Here is a 10,155-nt window from a genome sequence, read left to right on the forward strand (position 1 = left end):
GTCCATGATTATTTCTCTATTTCGCATCCCTTTCTATGTAAGATCTCAAGAACTTTCTGTTCCCATTAGAAGAATGTAATTTTGAGGCCAGCTATAGATTCAAAATCAAATTATAATAAAGAATATTATTGAGCCTACTCTGGAGATTCAAATATGCCCATCTGCTAAGAAACTCTAGCTTAAAATTTTCATTTAAGAGGCTGGAGAAATGGCTCAGTGTCAAAGAGTGTTTACTGCTCTTGCAGAGGACCTGAATGTGGTTCCCAGCCCCCACATCAGGTGGCTCACAACTGCCTTTAACTCCAGTTCCAAGAAGGTCCAATGCCTTCTGGCTTCTGTGGGTACCTGCATATGCATATGGTGCACATAAACTCATACACTCATACACATATACACATAAGTAAAAGAATAAATAAATCTTTAAATAGTTTCATTTAAATTATCTCATTATAAAGGTATTAGTATTGTCAGAAAATAAGTATTCTTATCTTTCATTGTTACTAATTATTTGTAGTACCAAATCATAAATTCTAATCAAGCAATTTTGACAAAATTTAGAGATACATTTTGTAAAAATGAAGTTGCATATTAAATCTCTCCTTAAAAAACTTTACTATAGGAGTTGGAGAAATAGCTCTGACTGGTCTTGCAGAGGACCCCAGGTTCAATTCCCAGCACCCACATGGCAGCTATGAACCATCCTTAACTAGTTCCAGGGGATCCAACACCTTCTTCTGACCTCCACAGGCACTGCACAACATGGATGCGCTTACACACATGCAGGCAATACATTCATACGCATAAAATAAAAGTAATAATATAAATACTAAAAAACCCACAAAACTTTAGTGTATTAATTTGAAGCCTAAAATGATAATCATAGGTCACAGCTCAGATGTGTGTACATATGGTGGTCAGAGGTGGATGCTGGGTATCTTCCTTAGTCACTTTCTACCCTATTTTTGGAGACAGGGTCTCTCATTGAACCACCAGCTTACCAATTGAGCTAGGCTAGCTGTCCATCAAGTTCCAGGGATCTGTCTTTACCCATGTTGTGTTTAGATTACAGGCATTCACTGTGCCCGGCTTTTATATGGGATCTGCCTGGCTTTGCCTGCCTGCTACTGGGATTACTGATGTGTACTACTATGTGCTGTTTTCTGTATGGGTGCTGGGGATACACACTCAGGTCCTTATGTCTACAAGAGGCACTTTACTGGCTGAGCTATCTCCCCAGCCCCATGATTCAGATTTTGATAAAAAACTAACTAGGGTCTCTATTCTGTGTATAGGGTGATAGAGGATAGATGATCCTCTGCTTCAGATTTTTTAAAGTTTAGATTATAAAACAATATTTTCCTTTTTAAAAAAATTTCAGGGTCACTGGAACCTCACAGGAGTATCCATCCACTCTTCCAACCCAGCTAGTCCAGCCTTGGAAGAAAAAAGAAAAATGAGGAAGAACCCAACAGAGGGATACTTTTGGAAGCCCTTGTCAAAAAACGCCAGTGGACTCTCATATGAACATTTGAAAATTGCCCTGTTCTGACTTTTTTCTAGTTCCCTGTCTAGAACTTGTAATGCTAATTACTGTTACCTTTACTCCTCCTTCACATCAACTATTCATGATTCAAGGACTTTCTTTTCCCCCTAGAGATAAGACTTTTGCAATGTGTGAGTCTTCTAGATAGACCCACTGAAGGTGTACTCCAATTGCCTTACCCTGGGCCCCTGTTCAGCATGGAAGAAGCCAGAGCAGTCTGAGTCCCTATTCCCTATTGGCAATTTGGGTAACCTCTTCAGAGGAAGGCATGATAAGAATAGGAGGTAGGAATTGACTAGGCAGTTCCAGTTAAAAAAAAAAAAACACCAAAGAAAAGTAGCTAGTTTCTTGGCTAAAAGTCAAAATATCCTTGGGCCTGTTAGCAACATACTCTGTTCCAAGGCCAAAAATGTCAAAAGTATTTGGGAGCTTGTCTCTAATCCTTAAAAGATTTTAGGGCTACCTTTTCAGAGGGGGGAATGTTGGAGGGGAGAGTATGGGCATGGATTTGATCAAAACACCTTATACGCATGTATGAAATTCTCAATAAAGTTTCCGTAAACATTTAAAAATAAAATTTTTTTAAAAGTTCAAGGTCGACCTCGGCTACACAGAGTTCAAGACCAACCCAGGCTACATGAGACCATCTCAGAACAACATCAGCAAAAACATCTGATCCATTTCTGGATCTATCATTTAGTGGAACGTAGCACAGAGACCATGTGAGAAAAGTTGAACCACTAGAGACAAGTTGAATTTGAAACACTGCAAGCTCTTTATGCTGGATCTGCCATACACCAGTAGTTTGAACAAGTTAATGCCTGTGTGCCTTTGAGAGTTAAATAAACTAAGAAAAATAAAGAGCCTAGCCAGGTGTGGTGGCGCACGCCTTTAATCCCAGCACTCAGGAGACAGAAGTAGGCTGATCTCTGTGAGTTCAAGGCCACCCTGATCTACATAGTGAGTTCCAGGACAGTTGGGGCTACAGAGAGACCCTGTCTCAAAAAGACCAAAATATAAATAAATAAATAATAAATAAATAAATAAATAAATAAGGAGCCTAGATGATAGCATCTGGTCAACAGTGTTAGTGCTTTTTCTTAGTATCATAATTATTACAGTTAGCATTACTGACCAGGCATGGTGGTGCACACCTTCAGTCCCAGCACTTAGGAGGCAGAGGCAAGTGGATCTCTGTGAGTTCGAGGCTATCCTGGTCTACATAGTAAGTTCTAGGCCAGCTGGGGCTACAAGAAGACCCTATTTCAAAAATACCAAAATAATAGCAATAATAATAATTAGCATTACTATTAGCAATCCACTTAGAGATACCTAAGATCATTGGAAAACAGTGCTCAGGAAGATTGAGATTGAGATTTGCCCTAACAAAAATGTGTTGGCTGAGTGTAACCAGAGAAGCAAGGACACCCAGAGACCGAGTGTTGTTTGAGGGGAGATCTGAGGTCAGAGCGTTCATTTAAAGTGTGCCTAGAACACTAGTCACAGATGAAGACTCCAGGAAACACAATGGGCCATTCATGCCGGGCTGGTGATGGCCTCAGGACTCAGGCTACATGCCTGTCCAGCCCAGGGAGGTACCACCTTTGGATTCAGATCTTCTCTGCAGTTTCTTGCCCTCAAAGCCCCAAGCCCTGTGATTACTTATGTTCAAATTGTTCAGGAACAGGATTCTTCTCTGTGAATCAGGGTATCACAAGAAATCAATCACCTCATGTATTGTTTCCTTCAGGTGAACGAACTGGGGCCCCAAGTGGTTTGCACAGGTCAGATTTCAGGTAGTAGCAAAGCTAAGATTTAAACAGTGCAGCTGATTGGAGTTGGCAGTGTAGTTTAGGAGCATGGACTGCATCAGGACTCTCTCTCTTTCAGTGAAGAAAAATATAAGGTCATGTGAGAAAGGAGACAAAGAGCCCATCTAAAGACAGATGTTAACAAATCAGTTCTTCCTGACTCCAAACCACCCCAGGAAAAGGCAGGTGCTAAGCCTCTGCCTTCCCATCCTCTCATTGGTTGTAAGTTTTTCTTACAGGGGAGGCTGTTGCATGATCATGTTTTCTGATCACAAAGATTGTATCCTAGCCTCTGGTAGAATTCCTTCTACCTGCAAAGATCTTTCTTTGGGTCAGTTGTTGGGGTTTAAGATTTATTTTAATGTGTATGTGGGTATCTGTACGTGGGTATGTGCATGGGCATGCCAGCGCCTGTGAAGGCCTTAAGGGGGTGCTGGATCCCCCAGAACTGGAGTCACAGATAGTTGTGAGCCTCCAGACTTAGGTGCTGGGAACCAAACTCAGGTCTTCTGCAAGAACAGTAAGTGCCCTGAACCACTGAGCTCTCCAGCCCCACAGGTCACAGATTTTCAAGGATTTGTTATTAAGACATCTTATCCTGCTAAGCAGAAATACTACACAGAAGTTAGATTGTTAGCCCGTTTTATTTTTATTTTTGACCCTGGGGGAGGGGAACTTTATTGTCAAGTTTTCATTTGGGTTTTTTAAATATTTTTATTGATTCAATAATTTCATACAGGGTATTCTGATCCTATTCAGACCTTCTCTCCTCTACACCCCCATCTTCACACCCCTATTTTTATTTCTTTTTTGTAAAGGCCTATCAAGGCTAATCTGTGTTTTCTAAAATACCGTTGAGTGTAATTCTATCCCTTGGAATCTGGTCAACCTACCTGGCATCACACCAGTAAGCAATACAGTCATACACATAAAATAAAAATAACAAATTATTTTTAAAAGATAAACCTTAGCTATCGGCCTCAGGTGCTCTCTGATGACACTCAGCCTTTCGGTTGGTAGAAGCTGGGGTTTTGTTAATATATTCCAAAAACTTTTTATCTGTTAGTCACAGGATGTTAGGACAGAGAGGTGGGCAAAGAATGGCTATTTAGGGTTCTAAATATAGCCCAAAATAAATTGTAATTATGCTCTGGACCTGAAACATTACAAACTCTCCACGATCACTGAAGTTCTAATCAGTTAATCAGTCTTACAGAAGGTTCAGTTTGAAGTTAAGGGTTTTTTTGTTTGGGATAATGGTTTTTTCATTCACATCAGGAAGGACAGAAGTGAACGTGAGCTGTAGATCCCCTAGAGCTGGAGTTACCAGTGGTTATGAGGCATCAGATATGGGTGCTGGAAACGGAACTTGGGTCCTTTGGAAGAGCAGCAAGAGCCCTTACCTGCTGAGCTAGCTCTCCAGCCCTCGTTTGGATTTGTTTATTTATTTGCGTCTTGATTTCATTGAAGCAAAAGTTTCACAACAAAGAAAGAAGAAAAGCATCTTTAACCAAGGTTTGCCACTGTATTCATTTTTATGAACCATGTCCTTTTCGTCACCTGCCTTCTTAGGTGAAAGTAAGTTGTGTGTGGTCTTTCTTTACTTATTTTATTACACATCATAATGAAATTCAAGCAAGAAATCCCATTCCTTGAAAAAGGATAGAAATATGGAGATCATGTTGTACTAACATCCAATATTCAATTCTTGTATGTATACACATGTGTGTTCACAGGGGATGCTCATATGTGTTCACATGGATGCTTGTACACATATGTTCACATGGGGTGTTCATGTGTGTACACATGTGTGCTCACAGGGGGTGCTCATATGTGTTCACATGGATGCTTGTACACATATGTTCACATGGGGTGTTCATGTGTGTACACATGTGTGCTCACAGGGGGTGCTCATATGTGTTCACATCGATGCTTGTACATGTATGTTCACATGGGGTGTTCATGTGTGTGCACATGTGTGTTCACAGGGAGTGAACATGCATGTGTGTACACGTGTGTTCACATGAGGGGTGCTCGTGTATGTGTATATGCTCTCTTAGAGACCAAAGAACAACCTCAGTGTCAATCCTCAAGGCCATATGCCTCTTTTTTTAATATTTTATTTATTATTTTTATTTTATGTGTATGTGTGTGTTGCCTGCATCGTAAGTAAGTACACCCGTGTCATACAATGCCGGCAGAGGACAGAAGAGGCTGTCAGATCCCCTGGAAATAGAATTAAGGACAGTTAGCTGCCATGTGGGTGCTGGGATTTGAACCCAGGTCTTCTGCAGGAACAGTCAGTGTTCTTAACCACTGAGCCATCTCTCCAGCCCCATATACCTCACTTTTTTGAGACAAGGTCTCTCACTGGCCTGGGACTCACTTCATAGGCTAGGCTAGCTGGCAAGGAGCCACAGCGGCCCACCCATCTGCCCCTCCACAGCACTGGAATTACAAGTGTGGCCCACACCCAGCTCTTCCTTTTCCCGGCTGGGATTCCTACAGAAATGCCAATTTCTTGGGGTACACTGCTTCTGGAAGACAAACGTGGGTCATCACGCCTCCATGCTGAGTACTTCACTGACTAAGCCATCTCCCCATCACCTGATACTCTACTGGGGGAAACATTTCACTCAGTGTTCAGACTGCAGGATGTGACTGTAAATGGACAGTGACGGGGAGTGGCTGGATTATTGTGACTGTCACTGTGCCTTCTGTGCTTTCTAAGGAAAAGGGTCCTGGGACAAGAAATTCAACTTCTCACAGTTGCTGAGGAGAATGCTACTGTAGTGTTAGGTCAGAGCCTGGATCCAGGCTGCCCTCACAAGTCAGGTTACCCTCCTCATGGACCAATTAAACAGACTGATGGTAAAAAAAAAAAAAAAGGAGGAGGAGGAGGAGGAGGAAGAGGAGGAGGAAGAGGAGGGAAGATTGACTCAATGCTTCCCAAGTCCATCTTCAGAGTCCTGACATGAGACTTAGGTTATAGAGGGCAAGAGGCATGCACAGCTGAGCAATCCTGATCAAGGTATGGTCCCACCCATCAGCTGAGCTCCAGTCTGCCCTGCAAGGTGGCCTGAGAAGCCCCAACAGGGTGGAATCTCTTCAGGCAAGCAAGCTCCCCTACGGCTGTCACCAGGTTCCCAGCTTTTCCCAGCATGAGATTCCTGGGGAAACTCCAGTTTCTTGTGGTGCATCGTTCCAATAGTCTGGTAGCCCAAAGGAGGGGCACAGGTGTCTCCTTAGAATACCTCCAGTTCTGCCCAGTTTGTCATAGAGCAGTGCTGTCTGCAAAGCCACTCAGAATCATTTCCTCAAATGGGTAAGAGAAAGTAGAGACATAAATAGAAACAAAGGGCTCCTCCCCAACATACACCCCACCAGTAATGCCTTAGGCACTATCACGTGACTCTGCTGAGTCCCATCTGAAGACAGGCTTGTAGGAGACATTTATCTTTGAAATAGATTTAAATACATTTGTTCTTTAATTTACTTTAAAATGTGTACCAAGCAAACCTTAAATAGTAAGTCTCAAAATAGGAAGAGGTCACTTACATTCAAGGAGACACAGCGGTTAATTACAACCAAAAAAGTATCTCTCTGCTGGGTGTATGTTTTAATTTGGTTTGCCCTGAACAATTAGGAAGCAAACCCAAATGCGGGAAATTATTGTCTATGGAGGAATTTTTTTTTCTTTGTGCAAGTTGATTAGTTTGTTAATGGGAGAAAAAAAATCTCTTTTCAGCCTCTGGCTGTCCGAACAGCATATCAAATGAAAGGCAAGCGTTTCTTGGTACTTAGCAAACCATGAGATTTGGGCGGAGGTGAAATCCGTAATAAGCAATTGGGGAGAATACTTGGGTCTGCCAGTAGGGGGCATGCAAGCCAAACTTAGCAAAGGAGATTCCGAAATCTTTATGGGAAGAATGGGTTAGAGTGTAATAAAATGAAGAGCGAGGTCAAAGCACTCAGGATAGAGTGAGGTCAAAGCGCTCGGGATACAGCTCTTGTCAGTGCAAGAGCTTGAACCTCAGAGATACAGAAAGAAACCTCAGTAGCCGTGGAAGAGGAGGTTGTGCCTAGAGCGCAAGACACCCCATCTAACATCCGTGTCATAGTTTACCCTTTTATTTCCACACATGCCCCATTTTTGCTTGATTTTTGTTTTGTTCTGTTTTGCTAGCTCACAAAATGCTGAGATGTCTACCTGAAATACGATAAGTAGGTAACTCATTTCTTGTATAGTTCTGACCTATATTTCATAATTCCCAGAACTTTTCAGCCTCTATCCCTGCCCCATGTAAATGCAGATAATTAACTCTCGTTTGTTTGCCTCTTTGTTTGTTTGGTTTGAGACAGGGTCTTATTATGGTGCCCTGTCTGGCCTGGAACTCACAGAGATCCACCTGCCTCTGCCTCTAGGGTGCTGGGATTAAGGGCATGTACCACCATGCCTGGCTAATTAACTCTTACACACTTTATTTTTTGTTTTTTCTTTTTGAAACATCAGATCCCCTGGAACTGGAGTTAAGGACAGTGTTAGGTGCTATGTGGGTGCTGAGAAATGAACCCAGGTCCTCTGCAAGAGCAGCCAATGCTCTTAACCACTGAGTCATCTCTCCAACCCCTACCTTTTCAGATCTTACTAAAGATCCTTTGCTCTCCAAATCATCTAAGCTTCATTTTAATGCACAATATTTCACTCTAATCAAGTATAGATTCTTTTCCTTTGAGACGCACTCAAACTTCAGTCCCATTTAAAAATAAAAGACTTCTCCCTCTGTCTACAAGTTACAGATCCATCTAGTTTCAAGACAGTCCTTGAAAATTCTATACCAGCTTTTCTCCCAATAAACAACAGGTCTTGGTCTCTTAAAATAGTATTGGACATGAGGGAGGATGAGCATCATGCCAAATGGTGCTTTTGAAAACAGCCTTTTCGCATAATTGAGAAAACAGTTTTTAAGAGGCTTTTTAAAATGTTGCAGTATTTATCCATCTTTTGTTAAGGCATAGAGAGAAGCCCTTTAGAATGACTTGGAACACCACAAAATCCTAGGTTCAGATAGAATTTTTTAATTTCCTGACTAGGTGACTTTAGAAAAATTATTGTAACATGCTAAGAATCTTCTTTTATAAAATGGAATAGTAATACCTTTCAGGGTGGTTTGAGAGAAAAATGTCCCCATGTCTGCAGCCTGTAGACAAATGCTTAGCACGTGGTTTTTTTTCTTCATAAAATGGAAGGTAATATTATGATCTTCGTAGACGCCTTTAATCTCAGCACTCAGGAGGCAGAGCCAGGCAGATCTCTGTGAGATTGAGTCTGGCCTGGTCTATGTAGTGAGGTCCAGGACAGCTGAGGCTACAGGGAGATCCTGTCTCAAGCAAACAAAAGGAAAAAAGAAAAAAAAGCAAAGAGCTGAAAAGAATTGTGCAGACTTCCATAAAAGAAGATAAATCCCATCAGCATCAAACTTCCTACAGCATTACTGGACACTAGAAGACAAATCAGACAACAGAAATGGGTTTGGTTTGGTTTGGTTTGGTTTGGTTTTGTTTGTTTCGAGACAAGGTCTTCCAGTAGCCCCAGCTGGCCTGGAACTCACTATGTAGAACAGGCTGGCCTCGATCTCCTGCCTCTGCCTCCCAGGTACTGGAATTAAATGCCCAGCAATTGTGGTTTGTTTGGTTATTTTTTAATTCTAAGGAATTTTTTTGAATTTACAATTCTATTCTAAACAAAAACCTATTCATCAAATATGGATATAAAATAGACACTTTCAGAACTCAGAAAGAGAACCCAGAAAGTTGAATTCCAGGAGCCCATCTGAATTGTCCGTATGAGTACTTAGTATAACAAAATGCTGCAAAAGTGCAGAGTGAACCCAGAGGACTCCTGAAGAGACACTGCAAACAGAATAAATCACTCCAGATTCCAACAGAACAGTTCTAAGAAAGATGCCATTAAGTCTGAGAGCGAATCCCACCACACAAATGCAAAATTAAGAACCAGAAATTTCCCAGAGATCAAATGAAGGCATCGAATTGTTTTTAATGTAAAGCAGTAAGAAAAAAAAAAAATCACTTTACAATACTAGGGGAATTAAATATCACACAGGAAGTCATTCAGCAAATGTAATGCAAACTAAAGATGATGTGTTTTGAGCACTCTATCAGCCATGGAGGGAAAAAAAGGAGAAAACTATCAATTTGCTCATTGCATTTGGGACATTTTCTTTTTTATTACATATATTTATTTTATTTGTGTGTGTATGTGGTGTATGTGTGGGGGCGTGTGCACCATGGTTACATGTGTGGAGTCAGTTCTCCTTCCACCCTGTGAGTCCCAGGAACCGAGCTCAGGTGGTCAGCGCCTCCACGCCTCCCCTGCAGGCCCTTATTTGCAACACTCAGAAACTGAAACATGGAACTGAAAAACCCAGTTCTAATCTCGGGACTGCTCTGGCTAGCAATATCGCTGATGTGCTTACTACCTGGGGCTTTCGGTGACCCAGAGTTCAACCTGAATTTATCAGCCCGCCTCTGTCAAGATTTTCTCCCCCCTCCTCCCACGCACCGAAGCTGTTTGAATACGACTGAGCCCCATCAGAACACACATTGGGACTTAATTGAGTTCGGAACCAATTGGTCTTGGTGTTGGGAACTGAAGTCTTTGAGGGGATCCGTGTTTCTGACAAGCTGGGATTAGGTCCTAGGAGAATGAATGAGGTCTAGAGAGTGCAGGTCATCAGGGAGCAGGCCACTCCTCAGCCTCCTCCGCTGTCCTGCCATGCA

The sequence above is a fragment of the Nannospalax galili genome, unplaced genomic scaffold, assembly GCF_000622305.1.
Source record: "Nannospalax galili isolate Female #2095 unplaced genomic scaffold, S.galili_v1.0 scaffold116, whole genome shotgun sequence".
Classification (NCBI taxonomy): Eukaryota; Metazoa; Chordata; class Mammalia; order Rodentia; family Spalacidae; genus Nannospalax; species Nannospalax galili.